Here is a 20,140-nt window from a genome sequence, read left to right on the forward strand (position 1 = left end):
AAGAAAAGGGAGAGACATCTTAAATGCTAATGTATTAAACTTAGAAATATGAGCTAAAACATATTTTAAAATATCTCAGGGTTTTCAAATTATTATATTATCCTCTGAATTTGTATGCACATGTGAATCACTTATTTCAAATAAAAATATTTGAGTGTTCTAGACATTCAGCTTAGTGCTAATACCTATAGGTAATAAGCTCTGGGTATAGGGTAACAGATCTGAAAATATCAAATTGGAAGGAAGGTAAAAATTAAATGAATTGAGAGAAACGTAAGAGGATAAGCTTACAGTTTAGAGAATATTGATAGTGATGAAGTCAGGTAACAATTTTTACTAAGACCATAACTGCATGGGATTAAAGTAAGGCATTTACTTTGTATGCAACTAAACCTGGCACAATATAATGGTCCCCCATCCCTGGCAAGAGTTATTCCTTAGCACAGAGTCAAGAGTAATCCCTTATCATACAACCAGGTATAGGCCAAATAACCTCCCGCAAAACTCACAAAAACATCAACTGCCAATCAACAAATAGTGAAGGATTGGTAGAGATAGGAAGATCAGACCAGCGGTGACATGGGGATAGGGGTGGAAAGTTATCAGTACATCAATGGTAGTGTTGTGAAGTAACTTTGTATATCATTACTATAACTTTAAACACAATTATCATCCTGTTGCCTAAACTCTAATTTTTTTTAAAAAAGAAGAAATATGGTGGAAGTGTGAAAATTCAAAACTACAGTTTCTACTACCTACAACCTCTGCAATCACCAATGACTTTAAAAAAATTTTGCTTGGGGACAGAGAGATACCATGGAGGTAAGGCATTTGCCTTGCATACAGAAGGTCAGTGGTTCGAATCCCGGCATCCCATATGGTCCCCTGAGCCTGCCAGGAGTAACCCCTGAGCGCTGCCTGCTGTGACCCAAAAACCAAAAGAAAAAAAAAACTTTTTTTGCTTAATTGAAGGGCCAGACTGATAGCAAAGCAGGTAGGTGTTTGCCTTGTACATGGCTGACCCGAGTTCAATTTTCTTATGGTCTCTTGAGCACCGCCAGGAATGACCCCTGAGCAGAGAGCAAGGAGTAATCCATGAGAACTGCTGGGTATGGCCCAAAACAAAACAAAAAAATTGCTAAATTAATAAGTATTGTGGCAAATGTCTTACATTTAATCTTACAAAGTATCATAACTCAATTTACCAAACTGGAAAGCCAAAGTTAATGTTGAAGTGATTAGACTAAAGGCACACAACCAAAAGGCAACATCTGGGATTCAAGTCTAGATCTTCCTGAATTCAAAACTGTGCTGTTAACCACACCATGTTAACTAGAAAAAAATAGACACAAACGTTCTAAAAGAGTAAATAATCAAGAGAGTATTTTAGACTGATGAGCTAAGTTCTGGAATATAGAGTTAAGTACTTTGGGATTATGAAGAAAACAAGAAAACAAACTGTGAGAATGAACTATTATACGCTGATGATAGCTGGGTGAGCTGTCATTGCTGATATTCAATGGATCATACACCATCTCTTCAATGGTGTCTGACTCTGAATGTGAGTAGTGATATTTAATATTTCTTTATAGTTAGCCATTGACAAAATGGACTGACACTGAAAAAAATGAAAGGTCAATGACACTTCTGAAAGCCTGACTATGTATAAGGAAGTAATCATCTCTTTCTCCTATGTGCATAAACTTTCTGTTCTTGAAATAATGTCATATATAGAGGAATTAAGTTTAACTACAAGGAAAATCCATTATTGAATACTTAAATGAGTTTTGTCATGCTATCCCTAAGCCCTAAGAGTATATAAACTGCCTTTGCTTTTAGAAAAAAAAACATCTAACTAAATATCCAAACCAAAGGCTACATAATGAAATCAAGAGACCCAAATTTAACAATCTAAACTTAAAATGGGCCTGTTATACAGGCAGGCTGGGGGGCAGAGAGATGGTATGAGATGCACCTGGGGAACATTGGTGGAGGCATGTGGATACCGGTGGTGGGATTGGCCTAATTCATTCTATGTCTAAAACCCAACTCTGAAGGACTTTGTAAATCACAATGGTTTCATTAAAGTATTAAGAAAAAAATTACGGAGGCTGGAGAGATAGCATAGAGGTAAGGCATTTGCCTTTCATGCAGAAGGACGGTGGTTCGAATCCCAGCATCCCATATGTTCCCGTGCCTGCTAGGGGCGATTTCTGAGCCTAGAGCCAGGAGTAACCACTGAGCAGTGCCAGGTGTGACCCAAAAAAATTTTTTTTCTTAGCACATTAGGAAAAATGTATTATATGTCTTCACAAAATGAATACCATTCCCTCTATATTCGTCTCTGTGTACCAATCAGATAATTGTGGGAATAAATAGATGCAGTGACCCTCCCAGGTCTCCTTACAAAACAGCTGACTACAAGGGCTGGAGCAGTGGCACAAGTGGTAAGGTGTCTGCCTTGCACGTGCTATCCTAGGATAAACTGCAGTTTGATTCCCCAGCATCCCATATGGTCCCCCAAGTCAGGAGTGATTTCTGAGTGCATAGCCAGGAGTAACCCCTGAGCGTCACCGGGTGTGGCTGAAAAAAAAAAAAAAACAGCTGACTTCAGGTTACTTCCTATCAATCTAACCTCTAATGTATATGTATGGCTTTAGGGCCCAGTGTTTTGGGATGAAGAAATGTTTCCTCTGGAGTCTATCAGCTTTCCTTCTCCATCCAAGAAATTAGGGGAAAGCATCAACATTTGCAATACTTCTACAGTGAATGGGATACATAACTAATCCCAGTGCTAGAAGTCTTCCACTTATTCTTTTTAAGTATAATAAGATGATGCTACTTGAAGACTGCTGTCAATCAAGGTAATGGAGAACAATTCTGTTTTCTCCACATTACCTACTACTTCTATTTGGGTCTATAATTTCATTTTTCAAACACAGTAACAATTATCTGCCCAATATAAATTATGTTCTGTGAGGAGGGGTTATTTATTTTAAGGAGATTTTGGGGGTTTTTGTTTGTTTGTTTGTTTGTTTGGTTTTGGTTTTTGGGCCACATCCGGCAGTGCTCTGAGGTCATTCCTGGCTGTCTGCTCAGAAATAGCTCCTGGCAGGCACGGGGGACCATATGGGACACTGGGATTCGAACCAACCAACTTTGGTCCTGGATTGGCTACTTGCAAGGCAAATGCTGCTGTGCTATCTCTCCGGGCCCAGGATTTTGTTTTTTATTTGGTTTATAGAATCACTCCTGGAGGTGCTAGCAGGAACCATGCAATACAGGGAATTGATCCCAAGCCTCCAGCATACAAAGCATACACAGGGCCTGGAGAGTGATCAACTTTTACCCCAAATTTTGTATTTAAATAATAGGCTAATGGAGGCCAGAGAGATAGTACAATGTAGGGCATTTGCCTTGCATGAGGCCTACCCAGAACAGACCTCGGTTCAATTCCTGGCATCCTATATGGTCCCCCAAATCTGCCAAGAGCGATTTCTTAGTGCAGAGCCAGGAGTAACCCCTGAGCACTGCCAGGTGTGCCCCCCAAAAAATGAATAAATAAACAAGTCTAAAATAAAAATCCTTGACAATGGACATTATCTTTTGATGGAAAAACTAATGAACAGGAGAAACACATATATTGTCACATGCAAGAATGGTAAAGTTGAATATCAGACTGAATCTCCTGATACCAAGTCTGGTGATCATTTGAGAGGTGCCATTGACTCTCATACCACAAGATTAAAAGTTATAGACTCTTTTTAAAACATATATATGTTAGATATATAGAGACAAGACAGATTGGGGTTTTGGGTGGTTTCCCTTGGTCCCTTGGTATGATAATCAAGTTCTTCCTCTATGCAAAAAAGAGAAAGAATATGCCGTGTTGAGGTAGCTAAGGAAAGAAAAGGAATACATACTGCAATGCATACATTCTGCAATGGATTAAAACAATTTGGAAACCCTAGGGCTAGGTGAATGAAGACCTCAGAAAGGTGAGGGAATTTTTTGGAAATAAGAGTTTCTGAGGTTAGCAAATGTCCCTGGGCACAGACAAGGAGCCAGACAAGCACCAAGAAAGGGATTTATGTAAGAAATCCCTTAGGATCAGGGTTTCTCAATGCTGGTTTACTGACATTTTACATCTGGTCATTATTTTAGAAAGCTATACTGTGCACTGTAAGATTGGGGGGGGGGGGCGGGGCTTTTGGGCCATACTTGGCAGTGCTCAGGGATTATTCTGAGCACTCTGCACTCAGAAGTTACACCTGGCAGGCTCTAGGACCATATGGGATGCTGGAGATCAAACCTGGATTGGCTGCGTGCAAGGCAAACACCTTACCTACTGTAGTATCACTCCAGCCCCATCCACTGTAAGATATTTAGCAACATCCCCAACCTTTACCCACTAGGTGCCAGGTGACTACTCTTCTGATAATCAGAAAAGTCTTCAGGGGCCAGAGAAATAGTACAGTGGGTAGGGCACTTGCATTGCATGCATACCTTGCATATGTTCAATCTTTAGTATCCCATATGGTTCTCTCAAGTCCCACCAGGAGTGACCTTTGAGCACAGAGTAAACCCCAAGAACTGCCAGGAATGATCCAAAAACCAAAAATTAAATTCTATAGATATTGCCAGAATTCCCCTATTGAGAAATACTGTAGTAGGAGGAAGATGTGCCAGAAACTGAGGCCTGACTGGAGTTGGGGCTGGGAAAGAGTGGTGTGATAAGGAGGCACAAACCAGATAGGAAGGGACGAAATATGTGCTGAGTTCTCCTCAACTCCCTCATGATGGTCTTTGATAGTCTTAGGGTAAATGAAAGCAAAGGTGATACACCACAATGGGGTTCCTTTGAAGAATGCCCAATAGCACCCTGATTGACAACTGAATGTCTGCAGAAGAAAAAGAATTCTACACCAAGGTGACTGGGTAAGGAAAACTTTTACTCTCATCTCCTTTCAGTTTACTGAAAGCTAGAAAAAAATACTGATCTGTTGTGTAATGTAGATATACCAAATTGTATGACTAAAACATCATGAAAAATGTTGCAACCACAATGATTAAGTAAAGTATAAAATAGAAAAGTACTTGAAAATAAAAAAATATTAATCAGTAATGTCTCTATAGCTACACAGGCTATCTCCCATTCCAGCACCTCTAACAGTTGGATTGCAGTTGCCTAGGAAAAATAGAGTGGAATTGGCAAGCTTATTTCTAGGTAGCAGACAGTGGGGAAAAGGAGAAAAGATGAGAGAATTATGAGGTTCAAGAGATGTGCTGATAGAGTTCACAAAGAACCATGGTTCACAGTAAAGAGAACAATGCAGGGGCCGAGTAATAGCACAGAGGGTAGTGCATTTGTCTCGCATGCAGCCAACCTAGCATGATCCCTGGCATTCCAGATGATCCCCCAAGCCTTCCAGGAGTAAATTCTGAGCACAGAGCCCAGTGTAACCCTCAAGCACTGCCAGATGTGCTCTAAACTTCCCCCACCCCGCCCCAACACCACCAACAACAAGAGAACAATGCAGAGTTAGGTATGGAGGTTTAAGGAAAGGAAAAAAGTAGAGGAAGGAAAGTCTTCAAAATGTTCACTAAATGCCAGTTCTGGGAAAGGCATTTTGCCTGAGCAAGATATTACTTTCAATTTTCATAACATCATGTAATACAAAAGAATGACATGAGTATTATAATCTTTCTGTTATAAAGGAGACATGTGAAGGGCACAGGAAGCAAGTCATTTCTCTTTGTTCACAGACTAAGAGAACTCCCAGTATGATCTGCAGCTTCAGGCCTGGTTGGCAGCTTCCTCTTGGCCCCAGAGCCCACAATCTCTTGCTCTATGTGAGCTGTGGCTGCTTGTTTGTCTGCTCCACCAGCCTAGACTGGTGAGGTTGAGTTTCAGATTGTGTCTCCAGCATTTCCTTACACTCCAATCAGAAGCCCCAAAACCGCAAGCAAGCAAGCAAGCAAGCAAGAGTTGACACTGAGGCAAACAAAGGATTTGCCTGCCGAGGCTGAGGCTGGTTCTGTGAATTTTTCAGCAGAACTAATGAGTACACGAAGTTAAGTTACATAAGTGCTTCCCACTATGCTTGCAGCCGCTTGAGGGACGCAGGGCTGTCTTTCTTCTTCTCTGCTACATATAATCTGTTTTGCTGGGGAAGCATGTATTATTAATGAGTGATATGGCTATTATTCACAGCTTAGTCACATTGGATATTAAGCATTTCCTTAAAATCTAGCAAAAAATTTTAAACTAGAGATGCCACAAAATAACAACAGACTTAGCTTAGTCAGATGCTTTCCCCACATTCCTAGCATTTTTCTACCTCGAAAACATTATTTCTGGTTCCACTCTAAGCAAAGGATGAATATGAGATGCTGAAGACACAATTTACAACATCCCATAATTACAGCCTTTAGATGCTGGAACCTCCAAGTTCCAAATGGGACATTTCCTTTGATGATAAAATGGGCTATTCATTAATTAAGAATCATTTATTTGTCCTAAGACTTGATTCAAAAAAAATGTTTTTCAGGCTGGAGTGGATAGTAGGGCAAATAAGGCACTTGCCTTTCACATATCCCACCCTCGGTTCAAACTCCAGTATCCCATATACCCTGAGTACCATATAGATATCCAACTCACCCAAGCATGATACTTGAGTGCAGAATCATAATAGCAGTCTAAGATAGAGAAAAAAAGAGAGCGAATTCTACAATGCTCCCATATGAAATGTTGGAAACTTGCTGTCAGAGCTAAGAAAAAGAAATCCTTTTCATGTAATTATAATGCCATTGATTTTTATTACATTTTACCTAGAGCTTGTGTAACTCAAAAGTGTTATCTCCAAAGCTTCATTCTTCTGTGAAGTTCCCTGTTCTGTGAAATGATGGTGGGCAACTACTTCTGCAGTTTTTGGTGATGCCAGTTTATGGCTATGTTTTTCTGTTCACTGAACTGGCTCATTTCTTCAGAACAAACTGTTCTACACTGAAGTAGGAATTGGCTGGGTTCTAACAAAAAGATTTCCCCCTCCCCCGACAGTATTTTTGCAAAAGACCCAAGTCAATTTATAGCCAAGTAACAAAAGGTCAAAAAGGTCAGTCAAGCAATGGGCGAGATTCCTGTGTGTCACAGCCAATAAAGGAAATAGGTGGGTTAAGGAGTATGCAATTTTAATCTCAAATTTTTTTTTGTGGGTCACACCCGGCAGTGCTCAGGGGTTATTCCTGGCTCCAGGCTCAGAAATTGCTCCTGGCAGGCATGGGGGACCATATGGGGCACCGGGATTCGAACCGATGACCTCCTGCATGAAAGACAAACACCTTACCTCCATGCTATCTCTCCGGCCCCAATCTCAAATTATTTGTGCAAAACTATTATTGTAAATTATACAAAGGAGACCATGGCTTCCAATATAAAGGATTTCCAACTTTTTTTTTTCTTTTTTTTTTTTTTTTTCGTCTTTTTTTATTATAAAAATATGGAACGCTTCACGAATTTGCGTGTCATCCTTGCGCAGGGGCCATGCTAATCTTCTCTGTATCGTTCCAATTTCAGTATATGTGCTGCCGAAGCGAGCACGGATTTCCAACTTTTTAAAGGCACATTTATTACAGAAGAACTAAGATGACCTCAAATTTCTCCAAGTAGAAAATGTCAGACTTTTTCACACTAACTTAATTCAAAAGGTAGTCATTGCTGTTCTGCAATCCTGAAAAGTAATTTTCACATTAAAAGTAAAAAATCTTAAAAAAAAAAGAACGTTTAAAAATACAATTTATGGCTACATTTAACAAATTATTATTACTAAAAGATGGATGACCAAATGAAACACACACAAAAAAAGCTCTTCATATTATAGCTGGGAACAGCCCTGGATGCCACTGAGCAATGCCAGGAATGCCCCTGCTGGCCTCTCAGTACTGCCTGGGAGACCCTAGAGACCCTCAGCACCACAAGGCCTGAGCAGCATCACAACTTCAGGCCTTACTTTTGAGCCATCTGAACTGGTTGGCCAACAATCACTGGGAGTAAACCTTGAGCTCCCTAAGCTTAGAAGTCCCCTCTTATCCCACAGAAAAAGAAAAAGCTCTACAAAGGCAAAATTAATTGTGCTTTAATTATGCTTGAATTGTGACAAACTACTGCATTATTCAATAAGCATAAGAACAACAACAAAAACCTCCTGCTTTCAAAGCAGGCCCAGAGAACTGACATCACCAGCCTAAGGAGCAGAAGACCGATGAGTAAAAGCCTGCACAGGGGCCAGCCAGGGCCAGGCCTGTGGGGCGCTAATGTGAAGTCTTTCAGATTTCTGACACTCTTTGAAAGTTTCTGTACATGATGTCTGCAGTATTCGCTACTTAAAACAACCTAATCAAAGCTAAACAGTTCAAATGCACACTGCCATTGTCCAGACAAGATGGCACGACTACCCCACACCCACCTTCTAGCTAAGTGGCCATAAAAACCCTACCAAAAAAAAAAAAGCAACCAAGGAGATTTCTGAGGTGGGAAAGGAAAGTGAACAGTTTAGGAAGCCCTAGATTGGAGAAAGAATATTGCAGGAGTACATCCCATGAACACTATCCAAAAGATGATGATCTCGATCCAGTCTAGCAGCAGTAACCAACCCAGGTAGACACAGCTTTCCCATATCACCATATCAAACAAGAGTTCCGCTGGCAACAGTAGGCTAGTGAGTACTAGACACTAGGTAAAGGGAAACACTTCAGGATACCCAGGAAGAACTTTTCATCCCAGCAGGATAAAGACTCAGCTTGCCTCTGAGAAAACATTTCCTCTGATCAGGTAACACCAGCAGGGACCAGTTGATGCCCCAGTTGTACCAGATAAACCAAGTAGACCAAAATAGTAACAGCAGTAGCACTAAGAAGTAAGTTGTTACTGGAATGACAGCCCACAAAAGTAAATCTCAACCTATGTGCTAAATCCAGTGTGACTTTCTTGTAAAATAAACCAATTAAGTGGCCCCAGAGACTCCTAACATAATAAACACAGTTTATTCTGTCCATAACAGAACTGAAAATTATCCATTAGACCATGAATCAGGTAAGTCAAATATAATTGAGAAAAATGAAATCAACTGACACCAAAACTAAACAAATCTGATTTTAGAATTAGTTTCAAAGGATATTAAAGTTCCCAGAACATTAAAAAATGTCATCATAATATTATTAAAAAGAATTTAATAAAAATGACAAAGTTAAAAGAAAAAATACTGCAATATTGCTTAGTAATAGAGTGGAGATGACAGAAAATAGAACTAGTGAAATTGAGAGACGAACAGTAGATTTGTTCAATATGAACAAAAGTTAATTGAAAATAGAGTCTCAAGCACTTGAGAAATATAACAAAAAGATCTACTGGGGGCCGGAGCAATAGCACAGCAGTAGGGCATTTCCCTTGCACACAGCCGACCAGGATGGGCCCAGGTTTGATCCCTGGATTCCCCTATGGTCCTCTGAGCCTGCCAGCAGTGATCTGAACACAGAGCCAGGAATAATTGGGCAGGTGTGGTCCCAAAATAAACAAACAAGTAAAAAAATCCAATGGTCATATTATCATCAGTGTTGCACAAGAAAAATAGAAAGATAGTGGTAGGATTGGAGAGAGCATAGTACCCAAGTAGGGTGTTTGCCTTACACATGGCCGACCCAGATTTAATCCCCAGCACCCAGTCTGGTCTCCAGAGCATGGCCAGGAGTAATTCCTGATTGTAGAACCGAAGTATCACTTAAACAATGCTGGGTGTGACCTCAAAACCAAACAAAACACAACCAAAAGACGATGGCTAAAAATTTCCCTAACTTGATGAAAGATATAAACTATGGACTCAAAAAACTGGAGGCCAGGCATGTAGCTTAGCAATTAGGGCACATGCCTTGTATGTGCCCTATCCCTGGGAGATGGAGTGGAGAGAAGTTCAGTTTGAACAAACCTATAGAAATTCATGCCAAGGGGCCGGAGAGATAGCATGGAGGTAAGGCGTTTGCCTTGCATGCAGAAGGCCAGTGATTCGAATCTCAGCATCCCATATGGTCCCCCGAGCCTACCAGGAGCAATTTCTGAGCATAGAGCCAGGAGTAAGCCCTGAGCGCTGCCGAGTGTGACCCAAAAACAAAAACAAACAAAAAAAAGAAATCCATGCCAATATGCATGATAATTAAAAAAAAGATGCATGATAATTAAACTTTTGATAATTAAAGACAAAAATTTTAAATGAGAAAATGAATTAATTGCCTATAAGTGAACGTCAATTCAAATAACAGATTTCTCATTTGAATCCATGAATACCAGAAGAATGCAGCACTGTATCCACTGCTCAAGGAAAAGAGCCATCAGTCATGAATCCTGTATCTGGGGAATCTGTAGTCCATAACTGAAGGAGGGTCAGAAAGAGTATAGGGGTTAAGGGTGTTTGCCATGCACAAGGCTGTTCTACCAGTGCATAGCCAGGAGTACCCCGAGTGTCACCAGGTGTGGCTTAAAAAAGAAAACAACAAACAAAAAGAAATGATAACCAGAATAAAGAAATCCCGCAGAGGGAGGGAAAATACCTGCCCATTACTCATCTGGTAAATGGTTCAAATTAAAGATATAGATACACACAGTGAAAATGGTCTAAAGGGTGTGCTCGCTTTGGCAGCACATATACTAAAACTGAAACGATACAGAGAAGATTAGCAATGGCCCCTGCATAAGGAAGACATGCAAATTCGTGAAGGATTCCATATTTAAAAAAAATGGTCTAAAGGGTAAGGCGCCTGTCTTGTCTGTGGTGGACCTACACAGACCTCAGTTCGAATCCCAATGGCCCCGATGGTCCCCCAAGCCTGCCAGGAGCCACTTCTGAGTGCAGGACCAGGAGGAACCCCTGAGCACCGCCTGGTGTGACCCTAAACAAACGAACAAAAGACAAAAAAAAAAAAAAGATATATATACACATATATAAAGCACTGGTAGAACTTTACAAGAAAAAATAGCAACCAACTTCATCAAAAAATGGAAGGAAGAAAAAGTGATAGTACAGGAGGTACTTGCCTTCAGTACAGTACACTTGCCTTCCACATGGTCAATCTGGGTTTGATCCCTGGCATCCCATATGACTCCCAGAGCTTGCCAGAAGTGATCCTTGAGTGTAGAGCCAGGAGCAAGCCTTGAGCACTGCCAAGTATGCCTCCCCAAAAAATTGGGGTGGGGGGTAGAGTGATTGCATAGTGGTAGGGTTTTTGTCTTGCACACAGCCAACCCCAGACGTACTCCAGTTGGATTCCTGGCATCCCATAGGGCCCTGAGCCTACCAGGAGCGACTTCTGAGTGCAGAGCCAGGAGCAAACCCTGAGTGCCACAGGGTGTGACCAAAACAAAACAAACAAACAAAAAAAAATTGGGGGGAAGAAATGAACAGAAACATCCTCAAAGAAGACAAAAAGACATAAGAAAAAATGCTTTGCACCACTTATCAGTGAAACACAAAACAATAATATCTTGCTGGATTCAAAATTCAGTAATATCACCTTTGGATTCAAAAATCAATAAGCAGAAACCCAAGATTTTTCCACCAGTGAGACTCACAACAGAAAGAAAAAAACATCTTTCTGTTGGGAATATGGGTGAAAAGGAACCCTTATTCTTTTTATTTAACTTCATTTTTTAAAATTATAACCTGAGGGCCTAGAGAGATAGCACAGCGGCATTTGCCTTGCAAGCAGCCGATCCAGGACCTAAGGTGGTTGGTTCGAATCCCGGTGTCCCATATGATCCACCGTGCCTGCCAGGAGCTATTTCTGAGCAGACAGCCAGGAGTAACCCCTGAGCACCGTCGGGTGTGGTCCAAAAAACCAAAACAAGACAAGACAAAACAAAACAAAACAAAGCCTAAAATCAGAAAACATATTCTTTTTCAATTAAAGCACTGCCCTGAGAGGAGAAATTAAAGTTTATTGTGGGTAATTATCGTTAACATTAATCTTTCTAGTAAATTGGTTCTAGCCAGAAAATGTTCTCTTTATTAAATTTATAAGGGCAAGCACCTTAACCCGGTACTCTTGCTCTCTCTGGCTCCAAAAGCTTGAACTTTGGAGTTAAAGAATATCCTGTTATTAGCTATACAATACTACAGTCTCCATCTATAAAATAAAAACAATTCTGTATACCTCTAGGGAACATATTACTTAAAAAAATACCTATTAGCATATTTACTTCTCATCTATATTTTCTTGCCTGAGTCACCTAAAATTATTTTGGAACAAAAATGCACATATATAAACAATTTTATATATAAACAATTTAAAATGATTTATTACTCCTCTAGGAAGGAAGGGCAGGCATTAATGATATTCATCCCTTCACTCATTTACCTGTAAACATATACTGTAGTATTGCCTAGTACAAGTAGTTGAGCCCCAAACCCACTAAACCTCAGTTTCTTTGTGGAACAGCAATAGCACATGCCTTGTGGGACTTTTATGAAGATTAAAATGATAAACATAGAGATCTGAATAATAGTCCAGCAGGTAGGGCACTACCTTTGCATCAGCCAACCTAGGTTTGATCCTTAGCATCCCATAGGGTCCCCCAAGCCCACTAGGAGTAATTCCTAAGCACAGACAAAAATAAGACCTGAGCATCTCCAGATATACCCTCCAAAAAAAATCAGGATGATAAATATACATAACAGTAACCCATCTCCTACATCATGGCTGGTGTTCAATAAGTGTCAGCTGCCATTAAAGGTCATGGACTTATAAAGTATTACTCTATAATCAATTAGTAGATATCCTGATTTCAGAGTCTGAGGAAGTATCTCAGCCGTTAAGCAAGCACAGTTTCAAATGTGTGAGGACCTAGGTTTGATAATTTATACCTTTAAAAAACAGGTCCGACTTTTCACTGAATGGGTTCAACTACCAAAATAAGTATTTATTAAACAATTTTAATATAATATAATTCAAGATAAATTCTATTATATTATTAAAAATTTTGGGGCAAAATTTTTAAGACTTATTTTTTGTCTCACTTTCTGTAAACAAAAATAATGGGATGGGGTGGAAGTGTGCCTCATTGAGTTAAGACAAACTTGGTAATACATATAAAGTGACTAGAAATGTGTATATATTCAATTACAGTTAAACAATTCAGCTTGAAAGGGATGAATAGAGTTCAGCAGGTAAGGGAGCTGAGCTGGGTTTGATCCCCCAAAAATCCCAGATGGTAGCCCTAGAGCTGCCAGGAGTGATTCCTGAGTACAGAGCAAGGAGTAACACCTGAGCATTGATTGACAGGTATGGACCAAAATCCAATAAAAATAAAAAGCAAATAAATACAATTTGGTTTTGGTTTTTGGACCACACCTGGTGGTGCTCAGGGGGTTCTTCTGGCTCTGTGCTTAGGAATCACCCTACCCACTGTGCTATATACAATTTAAATAAAAATTTTTTTTCATTTTGGGCCACACTCAGTGACATTCAGGAGTTACTCCTGACTATGCACTCAGAAATCGTTCCTGGCTCAGGGGACCATATGGGACGCTGGGGGATAGAACCGCGGTCCATCCCAGGTCAGCAGCTTGCAAGGCAAACACCCTACTGCTACACCACTGCTCCATGTAAATATAATTTTTAAAAAAAAATTTAGCTGGAGACAGAAAACATGAAGCCTTTCTCCCCAGCCTGAGGAGTGCTAGGAGGCTTGGCAGGCCCCCAGCCGTCCTTGTCTTTTTTTCCCCTGACTCCAGGCCTGCCCTGGGTGCCAGCTCAGATGGCCAGAAGTGGGTTCAGGAGGACTCTTCTCAGGTTCCCCCCCTCCCTCCGTACTCCAGGGGGGAGGTGCATGGGGAGGAGGGCAGGCAGACATCTGGCTTCCGGTTTCCTCTTTGATTCTGGAGACCAGCTCTTGCCAGGTATGGCGTTTGGGGAAGCCCCATACCAGAGCTTTTCTCCCTAGCCTGGGGAGTGCTGGGAGGCGTGGCAGGCCCCCAGCCATCCTTGTCTTTTTCCCCTGACTCCAGGCCTTCCCTGGGTGCCAGCTCAGATGGCCAGAAGTGGGTTCAGGTGGACTCTTAGTGGTCCTCAGGTTCCCCCCTCCCTCCATACTCCAGGGGGGAGGTCCATGGGGAGGAGGGCGGACAGACATCTGGCTTCCGATTTCATCCTTGATTCTGGAGACCAGCTCTTGCCAGGTATAGGGTTTTTCTCCCCCTGGACTTCAGTCTTTCCCTGGACACCGGTCTAGGTGGACTCTATAGGGGTCAACAGGCTTTCCCCCTATCTCTCCCTACACTAATGGGAATGCACTCTGGGAGGAGGGCAGGCTGTTCTAGCACTGGTTTATATTGTGACAATCAGTGGAAATTTTTTCTCTTTTTTTCATATTGATATTATTGTGTGCATATATTCTATATATCCATAATATCCATCTTGTATTGGGGCCTTGATACTGCCCTACAAAGCTCATTTCTAATATTTTATTGTCTCAGTCCCAACCCTTACTTCCCCCCATCCTCCCATGTAGGTGCAGCTAATGACATGAAGCTCACCACATAGAATGATAAGTGCAGTTAGAGAAATAACTACACTGAAAACTATCATAACAATGTGAATGAATGAGGGAAAAAGAAAGCCTGTCTCGAGTACAGGTGTGGGTGGGGTGGGGAGTAGGTAGATCTGGGAAATTGGTAGTGGGAATCCTGCACTGGTGAAGGGGGGGTGTTCTTTACATAACTGTAATCATACAAGTACAATTATATTTGTAATCACGGTGTTTAAATAAAGATAATTATAAAAAAATTTAGCTGGAGACAGAAAACATGAAGATACACACATAATCCCTAACACCTCAAAGAGCTTATAGTCCAGGCAAGAAGAAACCATGTCAACACAAACATCACAATGATGGATATGCTACAAGATATATATTACAGCAGGCTTATGATATCAGAAAAACAAACTAGTAATGACAAGAAAAATCAAATAAGGATGAGTCCTGAAAGCAGAGAGAGGGAAGAGAAAGCTCCAGAACATAGTAGGTACATGGCACAGAGAAAATACAGAATTCAGTAATAAGAGAATAGCACCAAATTGAATTATTTGTGGTTGTAAGAGAATCTGGATCAGGTACTGAAAATGAAAACTTCTGCTAATGAATGAAGACTTTGATCTGCAACAGATCATCCATTAAGACATTTCAAAAAAAAAAAAAAAAAAAAAAGGACACTCCACTGGTTTAATAGGGATGTCTTCCAAACTAGCTGCAAGCAATAATTTTATTTTTTCTATCTTATAAATGCTGTTTATCATTTATCTCCTGCACTCTTTATACAGAAAAAGTAAAAATTCTGAACCACCATGTCAACTGAAGACATGAAGACACAATTCTACTAAATAAGAAGGCCTAGAGCCTTTGAGGGAAGGGGCAAGAACATTTACAAGCCCGATTGCAGAATCAAGTTAGTATTAGCATCAGTGTAATTGGTTGGACCATTGCTTTGAGATTCAACTTGGAATATGACCCAGCATATTAAATTTTGGAAGGGAGAACTGTCCAGGCAGCAGGGAAAGAGAGTTGGCTCTCTCTGGATATGCCAGCTGGCATTGCTATCCTTTTTAGAGCTTACTATGCCTTGGTAAACACATTTCTGATTGCAATAGGCATGAAGAAAACACCTGTGCCTTTCCAAAGTATCTTCAACATAAGAGTGAAGAGTGGTTCAGAGGAGGGGTAGTTTTTTTAATTGAAGGCACCATAGATAGCTTCAAATATCTAAATTAAACGTATAAAGTTGCCCAGGAAAAGTTTCCACCACTATTGAAAGGAACCTAACATGACAAAATTTATATAACTAGCCTTAAAAATTCTAAAATTACACAAGGTTAATTTCTATTTTGGTTAAAACCAGGCCTTTTCAGTAAGGCTAACTTTGAATGAGATGGGTGGGCTGGCTGGTTCAGGCTCAGAGGAACAATGCATTGGTTTATGAGCTTCCACAAGAGCAAAATATAGTTGTCTTACTCACTGCTATGGTCTCAGGACAGATAAACTACTTGTTGACTAGTAATGATCTAATCCACCAGTTTGTTTAGGTATATGATGCTTGTTAAAGTCTATTTTGTTGGGGCCGGAGAGATAGCACAGTGGTGTTTGCCTTGCAAGCAGCTGATCCAGGTCCTAAGGCGGTTGGTTCAAATCCTGGAGTCCCATATGGTCCCCCATGCCTGCCAGGAGCTATTTCTGAGCAGATAGCCAGGAGTAAACCCCTGAGCACTGCCGGGTGGGGTCCAAAAACCAAAAAAAAAAAAAAAAAAGTTGCTAGGAAAGTCTATTTTGTTATTTTTGTGGGGATCATATTCAGCAGTGCTTAGGGATCTGGGGACATAGTGATGATGGGAATGAGGTTGTCAACTACCTGAGACACAACTCAGGCCCTATGAAATTCTAACCATGAAGGAGCATAATTGATTTAATACCAAGCAAATTCAGTGAAGACATAAAATTTTTCCTTCTCTTTTTGGGAAAGGCTATAGCTTTCCCACCAGCTATTTACATAGTTCTTTCCTAACATCAAGGCTTCTGGGGAACAGAATCCTTATCTGTCTAATACCTGAGGAATACATTTAGAGCTTGTAAAGTGTTCAACCTGCATCTGTGGCTAACCCAATTTTGCAGCAATTAGGGTATCTACTCCAGACCAGTGTGGCAAAGCCCTCCTTGGACAGAGATGTACTAGATGTTTTTTATTAATTTTTTTAACATGGTTGCTTCCTAATGACCAAGAAGGATTCATCCTTGATCTGCTTGGCTCTGTTCATCTCCTATGGATGTTCATCAACTTTCAGGCCACTTTGGCTTTAACTCTTCAGAGAAGAGAGTACACACTTAGAGAACTCCAACAAATCTTTAGAATATCTAAGATAAGTAATATCCTTGGACCATAATTCTTTTTTTTAGTCAGTCCTTTTATTTTTAATTTAAAAAATAATTACTTTATGTAAACACTATGCTTACAAAGTTGTTCATAATTCAGTTGGATTGTGGTTTTTTTTCCATAATTGCAAAGTTGTTCATTATTGAGTTTCAGTCATACAATGTACAAGACCCTTCACCAGTGCACATTTCCTAACAGCAATGTCCCCAGTTTTCCTCCCACCCTTTCCCCAGCCTGCCTCTGGGCCTACATTTTTTTCTCTTTCTCTCTTGTTACCCCACCCCAATTTCTGTCTATCTTACCTGGATGGGAGGGGTTTGTGGTTGCTAATAAAGGGGTTGCCTCAGGGGTGATAGATTCAGAGGGAATTGGGGAGATTCAGGAGGAGAAACCTCAGGAGAAGGACGCATGATGTAGAGAGGAGAGACAGGATTAGATGCAGGGCATCCGAGAGATAGAACCGCAGTCTGTCCTAGGTCAGCGCGTGCAAGGCAAATGCCCTACTGCTTGAGCCACCACTCGGACTCCTGTTCTACTAATCTTTTGCTGTCTCAGAATTCTGTCTAGTATCCCCATTGTGCGTAGTCATTATTCTATGTCTCCTGCAGCCTGTGGCGGCTGCTTGATCTTTGTTTGCCATTCATATACTTAACATATTTGCCTTGGTTTGTTTTGAGACCACACCTGGCAGTGTTCAGGGATTATTCCTGGGTCTGCATTCAGGGACCACTTCTGGTGATACTTAGGGAACTGTATGGAGTGCCAGGAATTGAACACAGGTCAACCGTATGCAAGGCAAACACTACCCACTGTATTATTCTGGCCACATACTTAACACATTTTTTAAAGTAATTACCAATTACTTCATTAGATATCCCTTGAGTTTGGCTGATACTTTCTCATAATTATACAAAAATTATAATCAGTTTTAGCAAAATTTCTATGGAATATTGTGTTCTTCCTCTATGCATCATATCATAATTTCAACATGCCTTATTACCAGTGAGGATAACTTTAATTGTTTGATTAAGGTCGTTTCTTCACTGTAAACTTATCTTTTCTTTAAATGACGTAAACATCTTGGGTGAGTTTGAGACATGCAAATTCAGCAAGGGCTTTTTTCCCCCTTATTCATAAGCTCACTTGGCCTTAAAAACTGAGATTATGTGATTTCCCCCTTTTTTTTTTTTTTTTTTTGGTTTTTGGTTTTTGGGTCATACCCGGCAGCATTTAGGGGTTACTCCTGGCTTCACACTCAGAAATCGCTCTTGGCAGGCTCAGGGGACCATATGGGATGTCGGGATTCGAACCAATAACCTTCTACATGAAAGGCAAACACCTTACCTCCATGCTATCTCTCCGGCCCCTCCCCTTACTATTCTTTCATGCAAACACTTTGTTATTACATTTTTGTTAGTATGCTTTTATTTTTATTCTATAAAAATAGCAATTCTTCATTATAAAAAATAATCATAGAACAATTAATAACCACACTTTTATACTGGATCTTTTTTTTTTTTTTTTTGTTTTTTTCTTGGGGGGGGCCACACCCGGCGGTGCTCAGGGGCTACTCCTGGCTGTCTGCTCAGAAATAGCTCCTGGCAGGCACGGGGGACCATATGGGACACCGGGATTCGAACCAACCACCTTTGGTCCTGGATCGGCTGCTTGCAAGGCAAACATCGCTGTGCTATCTCTCCGGGCCCTTATACTGGATCTTAAACAAAAAGCCGAGAAGTAATATAACCACACTTGTAGAGATTGGTATTTGTTATGAATTGAATATTTGTGCTCACAATCCCCAAAAATCATGTTAAAGTACAAAACCCACAATGTGGGGCCTTTGTGAAGTCCCTTATATTTATGGCATAAAGCTAGAAATTACATGATTAAGATTAGAGCCCTTATAAAAGAGAAACCAGAGAGCTCTCTTTCCCTTCTGTCATATGAGGAGGGGACAGTGGGAATAAAAAGAGAGTAGGAGGGAGAAAAAGAGAGAAAAGGGGAGTGAGGGAGGGAAAGAAGGAGAGACAAGACAGGAACAGAGGGAGAGAGAAAGAAAAAATGCCTATTCTGTCTGACCTATCTGTTACTCAAAAGAGGATATTACTAGAATCATGTGTGTCAGAGAGCATGGGTTCCAATATCAGAAACTGAATCAAAATTACTTTTTGTTTTTGGTGCTGGTTGGCTAACTTTGTCACTTGAAGATTAAATAAGCAAAATTAAATAACTTTTTATTGAGGGGAGAATACATCATTAGGTCTGGCTCTGCACTCAGTAATCACTCCTGGTGGTGCTTGAAGAACAATCAAATAGGCCAGAAATCAAACCCAGGTTGGACATGTGCAAGGCAAGTACCCCCATGTGTTGTACTATTTCTCTAGCCCAAATAATTTTTGAAAGATTTATTTAAAAAGTTAGAAATAAATATTTTATGACTTATATGTAAGGGAAACCAACCAAGCACTAACAGGAGGAGTTAAAGTCACATAGTAACTCAGTTGCTGCATCTGGATGAAGATTAGAGTTGCTCATTGCTAAACTCATTATGGACTTGAGGAGACACTATCTTGTTCCCAGGATGTCCCTATTTATAGTTTTTCAAATAGGCTTTGACAGTATGAAAACATCACTTTTTTGAGAGCAAAGGTCTTTTTTTTAATTACCCTCAAAAGTACAAACAGGTACAATAAAGCACAGAACATGTGCTCTTCCTACACATTCTATAAACTCTCATTTGAGCCTCATCACACCTTATGATAGGTATTTTTATTTCCTCCATCTTACAAATGGGGAAACTGAGGCATAGAAGCTAAGTAACTTGGCCAAGACACATCTAGTCACTGGAGTCAGCATTTGAATCCATACAGATTCATCCAGAACACATATTCTTAGTGCTGTTCTAGCCTACAGTCAAAGAATACCAGAGCAAATGATCATCTGAGACAAGAGAGAGACTATGAATTCAAGTTAAGAGGAAACTGAATTAAACAGAACATTCATATGACTGAAGAAAACCACTCTGAGTGGAAAAGACACGAGAAAAGAAGGAAAAGGAATTCTCAAAAGCCAGAGTGATAACACTGACAATACTATAGATAACACTTGCCTAGCATGCAGCCAACCCAGATTTGATCTCCAGCATGCCATATAGTTCCCCAATTCTGCCAGAA

The 20,140-nt window shown here is 40.4% G+C and overlaps 1 protein-coding gene and 2 non-coding genes across 3 annotated transcripts in view; 1 reads left to right on the plus strand and 2 right to left on the minus strand.

The window, feature by feature from the left end:
* Positions 1–20,140, minus strand: part of ZHX3 (zinc fingers and homeoboxes 3) — an 82,095-nt gene that overhangs the window by 56,352 nt on the left and 5,603 nt on the right. The gene's annotated exons all lie outside the window — the stretch shown is intronic.
* On the minus strand, positions 7,494–7,600 carry LOC126019624 (U6 spliceosomal RNA). The gene has a single exon (XR_007499257.1). It is a non-coding gene; the product is annotated as a U6 spliceosomal RNA (small nuclear RNA).
* LOC126019850 (U6 spliceosomal RNA) lies at positions 10,673–10,780 on the plus strand. The gene has a single exon (XR_007499468.1). It is a non-coding gene; the product is annotated as a U6 spliceosomal RNA (small nuclear RNA).

The sequence above is a fragment of the Suncus etruscus genome, chromosome 9 (assembly GCF_024139225.1).
Source record: "Suncus etruscus isolate mSunEtr1 chromosome 9, mSunEtr1.pri.cur, whole genome shotgun sequence".
Lineage (NCBI taxonomy): Eukaryota > Metazoa > Chordata > Mammalia > Eulipotyphla > Soricidae > Suncus > Suncus etruscus.